Raw genomic sequence first — 19737 nt, 5'->3', positions numbered from 1 at the left:
TTCATTAACACTGCACTGGCCTCCTCTTATTCCTCTACTCTGCCCCACTCATTAATCTACTCTGCACCACCCTTCCCTCATTTATCCCTTCTATCTACTCTGCATTCCTCTCACCTTCATTCAGCTACACTGCACCATCCTCTTCCTCATTCCTTTTCACTGTGCTGCTTCCCCTCATTCATCTACACTGCACAACACTACCCCTCATTAACTTTCACTGCACTGCCCTCCTCATTCCTCTACACTGCACAACCCACCCCTCACTCATCTACACTGCATTGCCTCACGCTCATTTATTTACACATCCCCACCCACTATTCACTTCTGCCTTCCAATTCAGCTACACTGTTTTATTCTCCCATTTATTCATCTACACTACCCTTCCCCTCATTCATCTACACTGCACTACTTTTCCCTTCACCTTACCTCCATTTGTGTACAGTGCACTCAATCGCATTCATTTACTTTGTACTACCCTTCTTTTATTCATCTACACTGCACTGAACTCCCCCTCACCTCTGTTCATCTACATTTACAAGAAAAAGGATGTGAACCCTTTGGAATTTCCTGGATTTGTGCATAAATTGGACATAAAATGTGTTCTGATCTTCATGTAATGCACAACAATAGACAAACACAGCCTGCTGAAACTAATACCACACAAACAATTACGTTCTCATGTTTTTATTGAACACACCATGTAAACATTCACAGTGCAGGGTGGACAAAGTATATGAACCCTTGGATTTAATAGCTGATTGACTCTCCTTTGGCAGCAATAACCTCAGCCAAACTTTTCCTATAGTTGCATATCAGACCTGCACAACGGTCAGTGGGAATTATGGACCATTCCTCTTTACAAAACTGTTTCAGTTCAGCAATATTCTTGGGTTGTCCGGTATGAATCGCTCTCTTGAGGTCATGCTACAGCATCTCAATCGGGTTGAGGTCAGGACTCTGACTGGGCCACTCCAGAAGGCGTATTTTCTTCTGTTGAAGTCATTCTGTTGTTGATCTACTTCTGTGGTTTGGGTCGTTGTCCTGTTGTCCTGTCCTGTGCTTTGGGTCGTTGCATCACCCATCTTCTGTTGAGCTTCAATTGGTGGACAGATGGCCTTAAGTTCTCCTGCAAAATGTCTTGATAAACTTAGGAATTAATTTTTCCGTCGATGATGACAATCTGTCCAGGCCCTGAGGCAGCAAAGCAGCCCCAAATCATGATGCCCACTCCACCATACTTTACAATTGGGATGAGGTTTTGATGTTGGTGTGGTGTGCCTTTTTTTTCTCCACACATAGTGTTTTGCGTGTTCCTGCCAAACAACTCAACTTTGGTTTCATCTGTCCACAGAATATTTTGCCAGTAGTGCTGTGGAACATTCAAGTGCTGTTTTGCAAACTTCAAACGTGCAGCAATGTTTTTTTTTTTTTTAACAGCAGTGGCTTCCTCCGTGGTATCCTCCCATGAACTCCATTCTTGTTCAGTGTTTTACGTATGGTAGATTCGTCAACAGAGATGTTAGCATGTGCCGGAGATTTCTGTAAGTCTTTAGCTGACACTCTAGGATTCTTCTTCACCTCATTGAGCATTCTGCGCTGTGCTCCTGCAGTCATCTTTACAGGACACCCACTCCTAGGGAGAGTAGAAACAGTGCTGAACTTTCTCCTTTTATAGACAATTTGTCTTACCGTGGACTGATGAACATCAAGGCTTTTAGAGATACTTTTGTAACCCTTTCCAGCTTTATGCAAGTCAACAATTCTTAATCGTAGGTCTTCTGAGAGCTCTTTTTTGCGAGGCATGGTTCACATCAGGCAATGGTTCTTGAGAATTGCAAACTCAAAACTGGTGTGTGTTTTTTATAGGGCAGGGCAGCTTTAACCAACACCTCCTATCTCGTCTCATTGATTGGACTCCAGGTTGGCTGACTCCTGACTCAAATTAGCTCTTGGAGAAGTCATTAGCCTAGGTGTTCACATACTTTGTCCACCCTGCACTGTGAATGTTTACGTGGTGTGTTCAATAAAAACATGAGAACATATAATTGTTTGTGTGGTATTAGTTTCAGCAGACTGTGTTTGTCTATTGTTGTGCATTACATGAAGATCAGAACACATTTTATGACCAATTTATGCACAAATCCAGGAACTTCCAAAGGGTTCACATCCTTTTTCTTGCAGCCGTATATTGCACTACTCTCCCCTTCATTCAGCTACACTGCTGCACTACTCTGCTCTCTATTCATCTACACTGCACTATCCTCCATCTCCCCCACTATTAATATTAAACACCACCCTCCAACTGCCTATCACCTCTGTTATCTAGACTGCACTACTCTCCACCTTCCTCTCTCTATTCATCTACACTGCACGACTCTTCACCTCATTCCTCTACACTGCACTAACCCTAACTTCTGCACCACCCTCAACCCCTCCACCTTTATTCATCTACACTACCCTCCAACTGCCTCTCACTTCCATTCACCTACATTGTACTGAAATCCAACTGCCCTTTGCTTGCAACCTACATTGCCCTATAATCTATTTGCCCCTTGCTTACATTCGCGTACCTCACTCTGCTATCCAGCTGCCCTGTTTGCATTAACCTATACCAGTGATGGGGAACCTTTGGTACTCCAGCTGTTGTTGAAGGGTGTAGTACGGCTGACCGGCGGTCAGGAGACCGCCGGTCAGCTTACAGACGCCGGGATCCCGGCAGGGGGGGGGGCGAGTGCAGCAAGTCCCTTGCGGGCTCGCCACGCTGCGGGCTCGGTGGCGACCTGTGGTCGCCACGGGTTCTATTCCCACTCTATGGGTGTCGTGGACAAACACGAGTGGAAATAGTCCCGGCGGTCACATGAATACCACCCGTTGTTGAACTATACATCCCAGCATGCCCTGCTACAGTTTTAGCATGGCTAAATAGCAAAACTGTAGCAGGGCATGCTGGGATGTGTAGTTCAACAACAGCTGGCGTGCCAAAGGTTCCCTATCACTGAATACCATACTCCAATTACTCTTTCTTCCAGAGCTCTGAATTACTACTCAACTTATGTCAAGACGTAGGAGCCACATCTGTGGGTGCTGGAGCGCCCTCTATATTTGAGTTGCTTCAGTTACTAACCATGTCTGGGTATTATTATTATGATTATCCTTTATTTATATAGTACCACAAGGGATCCGCAGCGCCCAATTACAGAGTACATAACTAAGCAAAACAAGAGAACAGTGATAATATAGACAAACAAGACAATACTGGACAAGTACAGGGTATATAAAAATACCTGCATCAGGTGTGGATGATTAGGTCGACATGAGTTAGGTCGACATACATTCGGCATTCGGTCGACCACATTTGGTCGACATGGAAAAGGTCGACATGAGTTTTTTTTTACTTTTTTTGGTGTTTTCTTCGAAAAGTGAGTGATCTGGTGCCATTGAAGGAAGTATTGAGTAGAGGTAGTTTAAGTATGAGAGGGTAATGCACATGAGGGAAGAGGGGCCCATTCGTGAGAGCTTACATGGCCTTTTCCAGGCTTACAAGAGGGATAGACTGAGTACCTCCACACATTTAAAAAATAGTCTTATAGTTATGATCCTCATAAAACACCTTTCTCTGACGTCCTAAGTGGATGCTGGGACTCCGTAAGGACCATGGGGAATAGCGGCTCCGCAGGAGACTGGGCACAACTAAAGAAAGCTTTAGGACTACTTGGTGTGCACTGGCTCCTCCCTCTATGACCCTCCTCCAGACCTCAGTTAGAATCTTGTGCCCGGTTGAGCTGGATGCACACTAGGGGCTCTACTGAGCTCCTAGAAAAAGAAAGTTTAATTTAGGTTTTTTATTTTCAGTGAGATCTGCTGGCAACAGACTCACTGCTACGAGGGACTAAGGGGAGAAGAAGCGAACCTACCTGCTTGCAGCTAGCTTGGGCTTCTTAGGCTACTGGACACCATTAGCTCCAGAGGGATCGAACACAGGGCCCGACCTCGATCTTCCGGTCCCGGAGCCGCGCCGCCGTCCCCCTTACAGAGTTAGAAGCAAGAAGATGGTCCTGAAAATCGGCGGCAGAAGACTTCGGTCTTCAACAAGGTAGCGCACAGCACTGGAGCTGTGCACCATTGCTCCTCATGCACACCTCACACTCCGGTCACTGATGGGTGCAGTGCGCTGGGGGGGGGGGGGGGGGCGCCCTGAGCAGCAATATTAACACCTTGGCTGGCAAAAAAATCACAATATATAGTCCTAGAGGCTATATATGTGAAAAATACCCCTGCCAGAGATCCATAAAAAAGCGGGAGAAGTCCGCCGAAAAAGGGGCGGGGCTATCTCCCTCAGCACACTGGCGCCATTTTTCCCTCACAGCTCCGCTGGAAGGATTGCTCCCAGGCTCTCCCCTGCAGTTTCAAGACTACAAAGGGTAAAAAAGAGAGGGGGGGCACTAAATTTAGGCGCAGCAGTATATATATAAGCAGCTATAAGGGAAAATCACTCAGTTATAGTGTTCATCCCTGTGTTATATAGCGCTCTGGTGTGTGCTGGCATACTCTCTCTCTGTCTCCCCAAACGGCTTTGTGGGGTCCTGTCCTCTGTCAGAGCATTCCCTGTGTGTGTGCGATGTGTCGGTACGGCTGTGTCGACATGTTTGATGAGGAGGCTTATGTGGAGGCGGAGCAGATGCCGATAAATGTGATGTCACCCCCTGCGGGGCCGACACCTGAGTGGATGGATAGGTGGAAGGTATTATCCGACAGTGTCAACTCCTTACATAAAAGGCTGGATGACGTAACAGCTGTGGGACAGCCGGCTTCTCAGCCCGCGTCTGCCAAGGCGTCTCAAAGGCCATCAGGGGCTCAAAAACGCCCGCTACCTCAGATGGCAGACACAGATGTCGACACGGAGTCTGACTCCAGTGTCGACGAGGTTGAGACATATACACAATCCACTAGGTACATCCGTTGCATGATCTCGGCAATGAAAAATGTGTTACACATTTCTGACATTAACCCAAGTACCACAAAAAAAAGGGGTTTTATGTTTGGGGAGAAAAAGCAGCCAGTGTTTTGTTCCCCCATCAGATGAGTGAATGAAGTGTGTGAAGAAGCGTGGGTTCCCCCGATAAGAAACTGGTAATTTCTAAAAAGTTACTGATGGCGTACCCTTTCCCGCCAGAGGATAGGTCACGTTGGGAGATATCCCCTAGGGTGGATAAGGCGCTCACACGTTTGTCAAAAAAGGTGGCACTGCCGTCTTAGGATACGGCCACTTTGAAGGAGCCTGCTGATATAAAGCAGGAGGCTATACTGAAGTCTGTATATACACACTCAGGTACTATATTGAGACCTGCAATTGCCTCAGCATGGATAGTGCTGCTACAGCGTGGTCTATTACCCTGTCAGGACAGGGATACTATTTTGCTAACCATAGAGCATATTAAAGACGTCGTCTTATATATGAGGGATGCACAGAGGGATATTTGTCGGCTGGCATCCAGAATTAATGCAATGTCCATTCTGCCAGGAGGGTATTAGGGACCCGGCAGTGGACAGGCGATGCTGACTTTAGAAGGCACATGAAGATTCTGCCTTATAAGGGTGAGGAATTGTTTGGGGATGGTCTCTGGGACCTCGTATCCACAGCAACAGCTGGGAAAGAAAAATTTTTACCTCAGGTTTCCTCACAGCCTAAGAAAGCACTGTATTATCAGGTACAGTCCTTTCGGCTTCAGAAAAGCAAGCGGGTCAAAGGCGCTTCCTTTCTGCACAGAGACAAGGGAAGAGGGTTAAAGCTGCACCAGACAGCCAGTTCCCAGGATCAAAAATCTTCCCCCGCTTCCTCTGAGTCCACCGCATGACGCTGGGGCTCCACAGGTGGAGCCAGGTGCGGTGGGGGCGCATCTCGGGAACTTCAGCGACCAGTGGGCTCGTTCACAGGTGGATCCCTGGGTTCTGCAAGTAGTGTCACTGGGATACAAGCTGGAGTTCGAGGCGACTCCCCCTCGCCGTTACCTCAAATCAGCCTTGCCTGCTGCCCTCGAGGGGAGGTAGTACTGGCGGCAATTCACAAGCTGTACTCCAGCAGGTGATAATCAAGGTACCCCTCCTTCAACAAGGCCGGGGTTACTATTCCACAATGGTTGTGGTACCGAAACCAGGCGGTTCGGTGAGACCCATTTTAAAATTGAAATCCTTGAACACTTATATACGAAGGTTCAAGTTCAAAATGGAATCGCTCAGGGCGGTTATTGCAAGCCTGGACGAAGGGGATTACATGGTATCACTGGACATCAAGGATGCTTACCTGCATGTCCCCATTTACCCTCCTCACCAGGAGTACCTCAAAATTGTGGTACAGGACTGTCATTACCAATTCCAGACGTTGCCGTTGGTCTGTCCCCGGCACCGAGGGTATTTACCAAGGTAATGGCCGAAATGATGATACTCCTTTGAAAAAAGGGAGTTATAATTATCCCGTACTTGGACGATCTCCTTATAAAGGCGAGGTCCAGGGAGCAGTTGTTGGTCGGAGTAGAAAAGACATGAAAAACGGCTGCGCTGTATGTCAGAAATATATCAAGGAAAAGAGCCAACGTATATAAAAGAATATTTATTATAAAACTGTTATTATCAGGTTCATTGGTACCAATAACTATGGGTGAATTAATTAAAATAATGAACACACAACTTTTCTCACAAGGTGTCAGATGGCCGGTAATCTTCCGATATGATGGTATTGGAAATCAAGGAGACAGTCTATATCCACAGCTGCTAATATTAGCTGCTGTTAAAACACTGGAAAGTCCGTGTTATCGATGCAGTTCCAGATCTAATAGATTGTGCAGCACCCGTAGATAAAGTAATTATTACCTCTCTGGTGGGCTGGTCAATGATCCGGGCGTCCCCGGTCAGATGTCCTGCGTTGCCCACAGTCGCTATGCAGCGGAGAGGAAAAGCCGCGCCGTATGCAGTGGGCTGGCTGAGAGTGTCGGGATCCGTTGGTGCTGCTAATAGCAGTGAAGCATCAGGGATATGACCGTCCAAGATGTCTGATGGATGTACTGACAAGGACACCTGTGCAAGGTGTGTGAAGAGGCAGGTCCTAACGCGTTTCGTCACGCTCCACGTGACTTTTTCAAAGTTTTACGTTTGAAAAAGTCACGTGGAGCGTGACGAAACGCGTTAGGACCTGCCTCTTCACACACCTTGCACAGGTGTCCTTGTCAGTACATCCATCAGACATCTTGGACGGTCATATCCCTGATGCTTCACTGCTATTAGCAGCACCAACGGATCCCGACACTCTCAGCCAGCCCACTGCATACGGCGCGGCTTTTCCTCTCCGCTGCATAGCGACTGCGGGCAACGCAGGACATCTGACCGGGGACGCCCGGATCATTGACCAGCCCACCAGAGAGGTAATAATTACTTTATCTACGGGTGCTGCACAATCTATTAGATCTGGAACTGCATCGATAACACGGACTTTCCAGTGTTTTAACAGAAGCTAATATTAGCAGCTGTGGATATAGACTGTCTCCTTGATTTCCAATACCATCATATCGGAAGATTACCGGCCATCTGACACCTTGTGAGAAAAGTTGTGTGTTCATTATTTTAATTAATTCACCCATAGTTATTGGTACCAATGAACCTGATAATAACAGTTTTATAATAAATATTCTTTTATATACGTTGGCTCTTTTCCTTGATATATTTCTGACATACAGCGCAGCCGTTTTTCATGTCTTTTTTGTTCTTGTTATTCAACTACACATAGTTGGTCGGCAAGCGCAGTAATTCAGAAAATTACCATTCTATTAAATATCTTTGCATATTGCACATGATAATACATCTACAGAGGCGCTGTTTTAGCAGTTAATAGATCTTATTCTGTTTTTGCAGTTGGTCGGAGTAGCACTATCTCGTGAAGTGCTACAACAGCACGGCTGGATTCTGAATATTCCAAAGTCGCAGCTGGTTCCTACGACGCGTCTACTGTTCCTGGGTATGGTTCTGGACACAGAACAGAAAAAAGTGTTTCTCCCGGAGGAGAAGGCCAAGGAGTTGTCATCTCTAGTCAGAGACCTCCTAAAACAAATACAGGTGCCGGTGCATCAATGCACGCGAGTCCTGGGAAAGATGGTAGCTTCTTACGAAGAAATTCCATTCGGCAGGTTCCATGCAAGGATCTTCCAGTGGGATCTGTTGGTCAAGTGGTCCGGGTCGCATCTTCAGATGCATCGGCTGATAACCCTGTCTCCAAGGGCCAGGGTGTCGCTGTTGTGGTGGCTGCAGAGTGCTCATCTTCTAGAGGGCCGCAGATTCGGCATACAGGACTGGGTCCTGGTGACCAAGGATGCCAGCCTTCGAGGCTGGGGGGCAGTCACACAGGGAAGAAACTTTCAAGGACTATGGTCGAGTCAGGAGATTTCCCAACACATAAATATTCTGGAACTAAGGGCCATTCACAATGCCCTAAGTCAGGCTAGACCCCTGCTTCAACACCAGCCGGTGCTGATCCAGTCAGACAACATCACGGCGGTCGCCCATGTAAACCAACAGGGCAGCACAAGAAGCAGGATGGCGATGGCAGAAGCCACGAGGATTTTCAGATGGGCGGAAAATCATGTGTTAGCACTGTCAGCAGTGTTCATTCCCAGAGTGGACAACTGGGAAGCAGACTTTCTCAGCAGGCACGACCTCCACCCGGGAGAGTGGGGACTTCATCCAGAATTCTTCCAAATGATTGTACACCATTGGGAAAGGCCACAGGTGGACATGATGGCGTCCTGCCTCAACAAAAAGCTAAAACGATATTGCGCCAGGTCAAGGGACCCTCAGGCGATAGCTGTGGACGCTCTGGTAACACCGTGGGGGTACCAGTCGGTGTATGTATTCCCTCCTGTGCCTCTCATACCTAAGGTACTGAGAATAATAAGTAGGAGAGGAGTAAGAACTATACTCGTGGTTCCGGATTGGCCAAGAAGAGCTTGGTACCCAGAACTTCAAAAAATGATCTCAGAGGACCCATGGCCTCTGCCGCTCAGACAGGACCTGCTGCAGCAGGGGCCCTGTCTGTTCCAAGACTTACCGCAGCTGCGTTTGACGGCATGGCGGTTGAACGCCGGATCCTGAAGGAAAAGGGCATTCCGGAGGAAGTCATCCCTACGCTGATTAAAGCTAGGAAAGAAGTGACCGCAAACCATTATCACCGCATATGGCGAAAATATGTTGCGTGGTGTGAGGCCAGGAAGGCCCAACGGAGGAATTTCAGTTGGGCCGTTTTCTGCACTTCCTACAGTCAGGGGTGACTATGGGCCTAAAATTGGGTTCCATTAAGGTCCAGATTTCGGCTCTGTCGATTTTCTTCCAGAAAGAACTGGCTTCACTGCCTGATGTTCAGACATTTGTTTAGGGAGTGCTGCATATTCAGCCCCCTTTTGTGCCTCCAGTGGCACCTTGGGATCACAACGTGGTGTTGGATTTCCTAAAGTCACATTGGTTTGAGCCACTAAAAACCGTGGATTTGAAATATCTCACGTGGAAAGTGGTCATGCTGTTGGCCTTGGCTTCGGCCAGGCGTGTGTCAGAATTGGCGGCTTTGTCATATAAAAGCCCTTATCTGATTTTCCATATGGATAAGGCAGAATTGAGGACTCGTCCCCAGTTTCTCCCTAAGGTGGTATCAGCTTTTCATTTGAACCAACCTATTGTAGTGCCTGCGGCTGTTAGGCGCCGGGGTCCGTTCGTCGGTGCGGCCCGGCGCCTAGCAACCAGGGACGCCGTACGCGTACAGCCGCCGGCTCCCTGGCAACGCTAGACGCCGGGCGCACTGAGCCGCATGGACCCTAGCAACGGGGACGCCACTGGCGGACCGCGTTCCCCGTTGCTGGGTCCAGTTAAAATGATTGTGCACCTGTTTCCTGGCCGTGCAGCAAGGCAGCTGCACGGCATTTATGTAATCAGCCCTGTCAGCAGCTGATTGGAGGACTCCTGTTTATATGCACTCTCAGGGCTTCTCACAGACGCCGGTAATAGCTTCCTGCATGCTGTCCTTGTTTGCTGAGAGTCTGTTTCCAGTCTTGCTGTATCCGGTCGTTCCAGTCTCCAGTAGTCCTGTACTCGGAAGTTGTCATCTTGTTCCTGGAGTCCTGACTGATCACCGTTTAACATCCAGTGGTGTTCGTGAGTCGCGGCTTTGCCGTGTGTTGCGGCTTGGCCGCTTTATCATTTATTATTTGTGTTTTGGAGCATTTTGCGGAGGGTTCCGCTTCCACAGGTCCACTCTGGTATCCGGCGGTGCTGGGTAGGAGTATTGGACAAGTGGATTTTTGGTTGTCCTTTTCCCTGGCGGTTTTTCCGCACATACTTCAGGTCTTTGCTAGTTAGCTTGTTGCCCCTGGCCTGTTGTCAGTCAGAGGTCCTCTTGTTATCATCCTGCCTCGGATTTCCCTTTGTCTCTCATTAAGACCGGGGGGCACCGGAGTTGGGCAGACATAATCCGCCCTTCAAACGTGGCTGCCAAGGGCTCAAGAAACCATAGTCTCGCAAGGGATTTCCGATAGCACGGGTGAGACAATAGAGTTAGGGCGCCAGGGGCAACTAGTCTTTCCTGCTCCCGTTACCAGCATTCCATTCCAGCGCTCTGGTCATTGTCATAAGATCTCCTCTGGTCAGGAGTGCTGGGAATCATAACATTATTACCGGCCACACCAAAACTTAAAATTAAACGGGGTTTAATTTTTTTTCTCATTCAGTTTTGTAAGAGTTTATCGGCCTCATGAATCCAACAGGTTTAGGGCCAAATCCTGGTCAGCTCTTAGTCAGCCAGATTCAAGAACTTACTCAGATGGTTCAGGATCTTTCCCTTCGGGTGAAGTCGCAGGAAGATCTTTTGCGAACTTCCCCGAAGGTAGTCCCTGAACCAAAGATGCATTTGCCTGACCGTTTTTCTGGTGATAGAAAAGAGTTTTTTAATTTTAAAGAATCCTGTAAACTTTATTTTCGTTTAAGACCGATCTCCTCGGGTACTGAATCTCAGCGGGTTGGGATTATTATTTCTTTGCTCCAGGGGGATCCTCAGACCTGGGCATTTGGTTTAAAAGCAGAGGATCCGGCCTTGTTGTCAGTAGACGCCTTTTTTGGGTCTTTAGGGCTATTGTATGATGACCCTGATAGAAAGGCATCCGCTGAAGGTCAGTTGCGCGCTCTCAGACAGGGTAGGAATCCTGCAGAGGTTTATTGTACGGAGTTTCGCCGTTGGTCGAACGACTGTGGCTGGAATGACCCAGCCCTGCGCAGTCAGTTTCGCCTCGGCTTATCAGAGTCTATAAAAGACAGTCTCCTTCAGTATCCCGCTCCTAAGACTCTCGATAAACTCATGGAGCTTTCTATTAAGATTGATCGTCGTCTCAGAGAGCGGAGGGCTGAAAAAGGAGCACCTGTCAGGTCAACTCCATGTGTATATTCCATTCCTGAGGACGTAGAGGAGCCCATGCAGATGGGTCTCTCCCGGCTGTCTCCTGAAGAAAGAGCCAGAAGGCAAAACTCTGGTCTTTGTTTGTACTGTGGGGGTAAGGGACATTTTGCTCGTAATTGTCCGAACAAGTCGGGAAACGCCTCGACCAGGTGAATTGTGAGGGGGTTCACCTAGGTCTGCAGCTTATCTCCTCGAATAACTCCCTTTTAGTCCCAGCTAAAGTTTCCTTTGGCAGCCTCAGTTCTTCGGTGTCGGCTTTTGTTGACAGTGGAGCTGCAGGAAACTTTATGGATTTAACTTGGGCTAAGGCCTTAGGCATTCCTCAGTTATCTTTGGGTAGGTGTGTCACCATGCATGGCTTAGATGGGAGTCCACTGTCCAATGGGGTTATTTCCCTCTGTACACCCCCTGTACTACTTACGGTAGGAGCTCTTCATTCTGAAAAAATCGAGTTCTTCCTTACCCATTGCCCAGCAGTTCCAGTGGTTCTGGGTCACCCTTGGCTGGCCTTTCATAATCCCACCATTGATTGGCGGTCGGGGGAGATTTCACAATGGGGTACCTTCTGTGATAAGGAATGTATTACGTTTCCAGTCAGAATAGCAGCTGCCATTCCTGAACTCATTCCCGTGGAATACCAAGAGTTTGCTGATGTGTTCTCCAAGGGCAATGCAGACATTCTGCCTCCACATCGGCCTTATGATTGTGCTATTGAGCTAATTCCTGGTGCCGCATTGCCAAAGGGAAGGTTATATGCTTTATCCGGGCCAGAAACTGCGGCCATGAATGATTATGTTAAGGAGAGCCTAGGGAAAGGATTTATTAGGCCATCAAAATCTCCTTTAAGTGCAGGCTTCTTCTTTGTGGAGAAAAAGGATGGCTCGCTTAGACCTTGCATTGAGTTTAGAGCCCTGAATAAAATCTCAGTAAAAAATACTTATCCTCTGCCGCTGATTTCTGTCCTCTTTGATCAGCTGCGTTCGGCTGTGATTTTTTCTAAAATTGACCTAAGAGGAGCGTATAATCTCATCCGAATCAAGTCTGGAGATGAGTGGAAGATGGCCTTCAGTACTCAGTCGGGTCACTACGAGTACCTGGTGATGCCGTTCGGCTTGTCTAACGCTCCAGCAGTTTTCCAGGACCTCATTAACGATGTGCTCCGTGACTTCCTAGGGAAATTCGTGGTCGTTTACTTAGACGACATCCTGATTTATTCTGACTCAATTGAACAACATGTTACCCAGGTGCGTCAGGTTCTTCAAAAGTTACGTGAGAATCATCTATATGCCAAGCTGGAGAAATGTGAGTTTCATGTCACGGAGGTATCTTTTTTAGGGTACATTATTTCCCCTCGGGGATTTTTCATGGAACCTAAGAAGCTCCAGGTTATCCTTAGTTGGGCGCAACCCACCAATTTAAAAGCAATTCAGCGCTTTTTAGGGTTTGCGAATTATAATAGGAGGTTCATTCATTCTTTTTCCGACCTGGTTGCTCCCATTGTGGCTCTGACAAAGAAAGGAGCGGATCCTACTAACTGGTCGCGTGAAGCTGAGTTGTCCTTTCGGGCCCTGAAACAAGCTTTTGTCTCGGCTCCAGTTCTCAGACATCCCAATCCAGAATTGCCCTTCGTTGTGGAGGTTGATGCCTCGGAGGTTGGAGTGGGGGCTATCCTATCTCAAAAGGATCCAGAGTCTCTGGAACTACATCCTTGTGCCTTTATGTCCAGGAAATTCTCCTCCGCTGAATCCAACTATGACGTTGGTAACCGGGAGTTACTGGCAATAAAATGGGCTTTCGAGGAGTGGAGGCATTGGCTGGAGGGAGCAACACATACTATTTCAGTATTGACTGACCATAAAAACCTGCAATACATCGAATCAGCTAAGCGGCTGAATGCCCGGCAGGCTCGTTGGGCTTTATTCTTTACTCGTTTCAAATTTATTATCACTTTCAGGCCAGGTTCCAAGAATACCAAGGCGGATGCCCTGTCACGCAGTTTTCTTCCAGTTCACAATAACAGTCCTGTTACTCCCATACTTCCATCTTCAGTCATTTGGGCAGGCCTCACACAAGATTTATTTACCCAGTTAAAACAGCTTCAACACCAAGCTCCTGGAAATACTCCTGCTGGTTGTCTTTACGTCCCTGAGTTTTTGAGAGCTACTGTTTTGACTGAGTTCCATGATAACAAAGTTTCCGGGCATCCGGGGATCTCTAAGACTTTGGAGTTAGTCTCCCGCTCAGTATGGTGGCCTGGTCTTTCTAAAGACGTTAAGGAGTTTGTTTTTTCATGTCAGGTTTGTGCACAGCATAAGGTTCCCCGTTCCTTGCCTGTCGGGCAACTTATGCCCTTAAATGTCCCCCTCAGGCCATGGTCTCATATTTCCATGGATTTTGTGGTAGACCTTCCCCTTTCAGCCGGATTCCGAGTCATATGGGTGGTAGTGGACCGTTTTAGCAAGATGGCTCATTTCATTGCTCTTCCCCGACTGCCATCTGCCCAAGGATTGGCAGTTTTGTTTCTCCGCCATGTTTTCAGACTTCATGGGTTGCCCACTGATATTGTTTCTGATCGGGGTCCACAATTCATTGCACAATTCTGGAAGTGTTTTTGTGCTTCATTAAAGATGAAATTGTCATTAACATCCGGTTACCACCCCCAATCCAACGGGCAAACCGAGCGAGTTAACCAATCATTGAAACAGTATTTTCGTTTGTACTCAGCCAAACTCCAGAATGGTTGGTCCGAGTTTCTTCCATTGGCGGAGTTTGCTTACAATAATTCTTGTCATTCCTCCACTAATGTGTCTCCATTCTTTTCAGTTTTTGGTTTTCACCCCAGAGCTAATTCTTTTTTTCAACATTCCTCAGTTTCCTCGCTAACCTTAACCTCCCATCTCAGAGCCATTTGGAAAAAAGTGCACCTTGCTCTCAGAAAAGCGGCCTTTCAAGAGAAAAAAATTTCTGACAGGCTCCGACGTCCTTGCACTTTTAAGGTGGGAGATAGGGTATGGTTGTCAACTCGTAACATTAGACTTCGACAATCCTCGGCTAGATTGGGACCCAAATTTATTGGACCATTTCATATTATTAAAAAAGTCAACCCAGTTGCTTTCCGGTTACGTTTACCAAGATCTCTCCGGATTGGAAATACGTTTCATTGCTCCCTGTTGAAACCATACGTTTCTTCCAGTAGATTTCCTCGGAAGATCTCTCAGGGAAGATCTCCAGTGGATGTACAGGGACAACAGGAGTTCCTGGTGGAGAAGGTTCTCGATTCCAAATTGTCCCGGGGCAGGCTTTATTTTCTGGTTCACTGGAGAGGCTATGGTCCAGAGGAAAGGTCTTGGGTCCTGGATAAGGATCTTCATGCCCCGAGGCTCAAGAGGGCATTTTTTCGGGAATTTCCTCGGAAGCCTGGCTTTAGGGGTTCCTTGACCCCTCCTCAAGGGGGGGGTACTGTTAGGCGCCGGGGTCCGTTCGTCGGTGCGGCCCGGCGCCTAGCAACCAGGGACGCCGTACGCGTACAGCCGCCGGCTCCCTGGCAACGCTAGACGCCGGGCGCACTGAGCCGCACGGACCCTAGCAACGGGGACGCCACTGGCGGACCGCGTTCCCCGTTGCTGGGTCCAGTTAAAATGATTGTGCACCTGTTTCCTGGCCGTGCAGCAAGGCAGCTGCACGGCATTTATGTAATCAGCCCTGTCAGCAGCTGATTGGAGGACTCCTGTTTATATGCACTCTCAGGGCTTCTCACAGACGCCGGTAATAGCTTCCTGCATGCTGTCCTTGTTTGCTGAGAGTCTGTTTCCAGTCTTGCTGTATCCGGTCGTTCCAGTCTCCAGTAGTCCTGTACTCGGAAGTTGTCATCTTGTTCCTGGAGTCCTGACTGATCACCGTTTAACATCCAGTGGTGTTCGTGAGTCGCGGCTTTGCTGTGTGTTGCGGCTTGGCCGCTTTACCATTTATTATTTGTGTTTTGGAGCATTTTGCGGAGGGTTCCGCTTCCACAGGTCCACTCTGGTATCCGGCGGTGCTGGGTAGGAGTATTGGACAAGTGGATTTTTGGTTGTCCTTTTCCCTGGCGGTTTTTCCGCACATACTTCAGGTCTTTGCTAGTTAGCTTGTTGCCCCTGGCCTGTTGTCAGTCAGAGGTCCTCTTGTTATCATCCTGCCTCGGATTTCCCTTTGTCTCTCCTTAAGACCGGGGGGCACCGGAGTTGGGCAGACATAATCCGCCCTTCAAACGTGGCTGCCAAGGGCTCAAGAAACCATAGTCTTGCAAGGGATTTCCGATAGCACGGGTGAGACAATAGAGTTAGGGCGCCAGGGGCAACTAGTCTTTCCTGCTCCCGTTACCAGCATTCCATTCCAGCGCTCTGGTCATTGTCATAAGATCTCCTCTGGTCAGGAGTGCTGGGAATCATAACAGCGGCTACTAACGACTTGGAGGATTCCAAGTTGTTGGACGTAGTCAGGGCCCTGAAAATTTATGTTTCCAGGACAGCTAGTGTCAGGAAAACTGACTCGCTATTTATCCTGTATGCACCCAACAAGCTGGGTGCTCCTGCTTCAAAGCAGACTATTGCTCGCTGGATTTGTAGTACGATTCAGCTTGCACATTCTGCGGCTGGACTGCCGCATCCTAGATCAGTGAAAGCCCATTCCACGAGGAAGGTGGGCTCTTCTTGGGCGGCTGCCCGAGGGGTCTCGGCCTTACAACTTTGCAGAGCAGCTACTTGGTCGGGGTCAAACACATTTGCTAAATTTTACAAGTTTGATACCCTGGCTGAGGAGGACCTAGAGTTTGCTCATTCGGTGCTGCAGAGTCATCCGCACTCTCCCGCCCGTTTGGGAGCTTTGGTATAATCCCCATGGTCCTTACGGAGTCCCAGCATCCACTTAGGACGTCAGAGAAAATAAGATTTTACTCACCGGTAAATCTATTTCTCGTAGTCCGTAGTGGATGCTGGGCGCCCATCCCAAGTGCGGATTGTCTGCAATACTTGTATATAGTTATTGTTAACTAAAGGGTTATTGTTGAGCCATCCGTTGAGAGGCTCAGTTATATTTCATACTGTTAACTGGGTATAGTATCACGAGTTATACGGTGTGATTGGTGTGGCTGGTATGAGTCTTACCCGGGATTCAAAATCCTTCCTTATTGTGTCAGCTCTTCCGGGCACAGTATCCTAACTGAGGTCTGGAGGAGGGTCATAGAGGGAGGAGCCAGTGCACACCAGGTAGTCCTAAAGCTTTCTTTAGTTGTGCCCAGTCTCCTGCGGAGCCGCTATTCCCCATGGTCCTTACGGAGTCCCAGCATCCACTACGGACTACGAGAAATAGATTTACCGGTGAGTAAAATCTTATTTTCTGTTCACTTGTATGGGATTATTAAATAAAATATTCATAAACGTGTATGAGCATATTTCTTCAAGAAACTGTAAGCACTGGAAGAAATAAAAGGACTGCTTCATCATCCGTGCTGCTGGATGTGACTTAGGAGATACTGTATACCCACTTTGGGAAATATCTATCTGAACATTATTCAGAATTGTTATGGAACCAAAAAAGTAATTGGGCAAAACCATGCTGTACAGCAGGTGGGGCAGATATAACATGTGCAGAGAGAGTTAGATTTGGGTGGGTTCAGGGCCAGATTAACAATGGGGCGGATGGAGCTGCAGCTCCAGGCCTCCCATTGAAAATAGGCCCACAGAGTTCCCCGCAGCTCAGCCAACGTTGACAGGGAAAAAAATTCCTGTCACCACCAGCCCAGCTATCTCGCAGCCCGGCCACCAGAAATAACACCACTGACCCCTGCCGGCCGAGAGAAGCCCCTCCTGCGCCAGACGCCCCTCGACTCTACCTAACAACCAGCTCAATGACCTGTCAGATGCTCCGTTCCTTAATGTCAGAAGCTCCAGCTGATTAATTATTCCCGCATCGGGCGGAAGGGGGGGTGTGATTCATCAGGTGCTCTGCGTTCCCGTGGCAGCCGGGGGGGTCCGGGTGCTCAGTGTTCCGCGGCCAGCTCCGAGTGCCGTGGTGGGGAGATGGGTGCAGCTTCTGCTCTAAGCTGCTACAAGCGGCTCGTGTTCATGCGGTGGTGAGGGGCTGGGGATCGCTGCTTTTGTGTCCGGGTGTTCAGTATTCCCACGATGGGGGGGCACTGTGTTCAGAGATCCTGCTAAACGAGGGGCGTGCTCTGTGATCCTGGGGGGGCTGCTGCTGCTCATATGGCTGGAGGGTGGCCAGCTCTGAGTAGGTCCATGCTGGGAAGATGGGTGTTGCTTCTGCTCGGCTGCTACAAGCATGCTTGCTTGTTGTAGACTAGGGGCAGCCACAGGGTGCCAGCAGATACTGCATTATTACTGATTAACTGGCCAGTTCAGGATCTGGGCAGTCAGAATGGCAACACCGGAATCCCAACATTATTTGGAATACTGACAATGGCATCCCACATAGGGGCACCATCCCAGCACTGGAATCCGAACAGCCAAGATGCCGAATGAACATCCACACAGGACAGGTAAGCCGCGTGGGGAGGAGATTAGGTGTAGGCATGCTGGGGAAGGGTTAGACTGCGCTCCAGGAGGGGGGGGGGGGTTAGGTTTACGCTGCTGGGGGGTTATGTTTAGACAGTGGGGAGGGGGGGGGGTTAGGTTTAGGCACCCTCCAGGGAGGGATAGAGTTAGGCTGCCAGGGAGGGTTTAGGCTGGGGGGGGAAGGTCTTCCCCTGTCGGGATTCTGATCATCGGGATGCCGCGGTCGGTATTCTGACAGCCGGCATCCCAAATTCCAGCAAATCAGTACCAATGTGTCAGTTTGTATTGACGCTTCAGTGATGGAATCATACTTGGATTTAAAGTAACCAGTATTTTTTATTTATTTATTTATTTATTTATTTATTTATTTTAAGACAGGAGCTTATACTACAATAGTGTTGCAGCATATTAAAGAGCCATTTAAATTAAAATAATACGTATGTATATATTATGGGACCCGGAAAAAGTATAGCAGGACCCCAATTTGTGCAGGGTATGAGGTGTGAGTAGGTAACATAATTATGTAGTGTTGGGAGGTAGTTTGGGCAGGTACGGTGCTGTGATGTAATGTGGGAATGTAGCCTAGTGATATAGGGACAATTCAGACCTGATCGCTGTTGTGCGAAATTGAAAGGTGTCCGATTATCGACAGACTGCGCATGCGTACGGATCGTAATGCGCAGGCGCGAGGTCAAACTGGGAAAGAAATCAGCGTCTTTTCTCTAACGTCCTAGAGGATGCTGGGGACTCCGTAAGGACCATGGGATAGACGGGCTCCGCAGGAGACATGGGCACCCCAAGAAAGAATTTAGTTCCTGGTGTGCACTGGCTCCTCCCTCTATGCCCCTCCTCCAGACCTCAGTTTGATACTGTGCCCAGAGGAGCTGGGTGCTTTTCAGTGAGCTCTCCTGAGTTTACTGATAGAAAGTATTTTGATAAGGTTTTTTATTTTCAGGGAGCTCTGCTGGCAACAGACTCCCTGCATCGAAGGACTGAGGGGAGAGAAGCAGCCCTACTCTCTGAAGCTAGGTCCTGCTTCTTAGGCTACTGGACACCATTAGCTCCAGAGGGATTGGTACGCAGGATCTCACCCTTGCCGTCCATCCCAGAGCCGCACCGCCGTCCCCCTCACAGAGCCGGAAGATAGAAGCCGGGTGAGTATGAGAAGAAAAGAAGACTTCAGAGGCGGCAGAAGACTTCATGATCTTCACTGAGGTAACTGCAGTTGTGCGCCATTGCTCCCATACACCTCACATACTCCGGTCACTGTAAGGGTGCGGGGCGCAGGGGGGGCGCCCTGGGCAGCAATATAAACCTCTTATTTGGCAAAAGACAGCATATATACAGCTGGACACTGTATATATGCATGAGCCCCCGCCAATTTTACACTTTTAGCGGGACAGAAGCCTGCCGTCGAGGGGGCGGGGCTTCTCCCTCAGCACTCACCAGCGCCATGTTTTTCTCCACAGCACCGCTGAGAGGAAGCTCCCCGGACTCTCCCCTGCTTATACCACGGTAGAAGAGAGGGTTTTAAAGAAGAGGGGGGCACATAATTCGGCGCAGATAATAACAGCGCTACTGGGTAAACATTAAATTGCTGTGTTTTTTCCTGGGTCATATAGCGCTAGGGTGTGTGCTGGCATACTCTCTCTCTGTCTCTCCAAAGGGCCTTGTGGGGGAATTATCTTCAGATGAGCATTCCCTGAGTGT

This window comes from Pseudophryne corroboree, chromosome 12 (genome assembly GCF_028390025.1).
Source record: "Pseudophryne corroboree isolate aPseCor3 chromosome 12, aPseCor3.hap2, whole genome shotgun sequence".
Lineage (NCBI taxonomy): Eukaryota > Metazoa > Chordata > Amphibia > Anura > Myobatrachidae > Pseudophryne > Pseudophryne corroboree.
The sequence above is the reverse complement of the archived record's forward strand: the minus strand, read 5'-3'. Positions refer to the sequence as shown.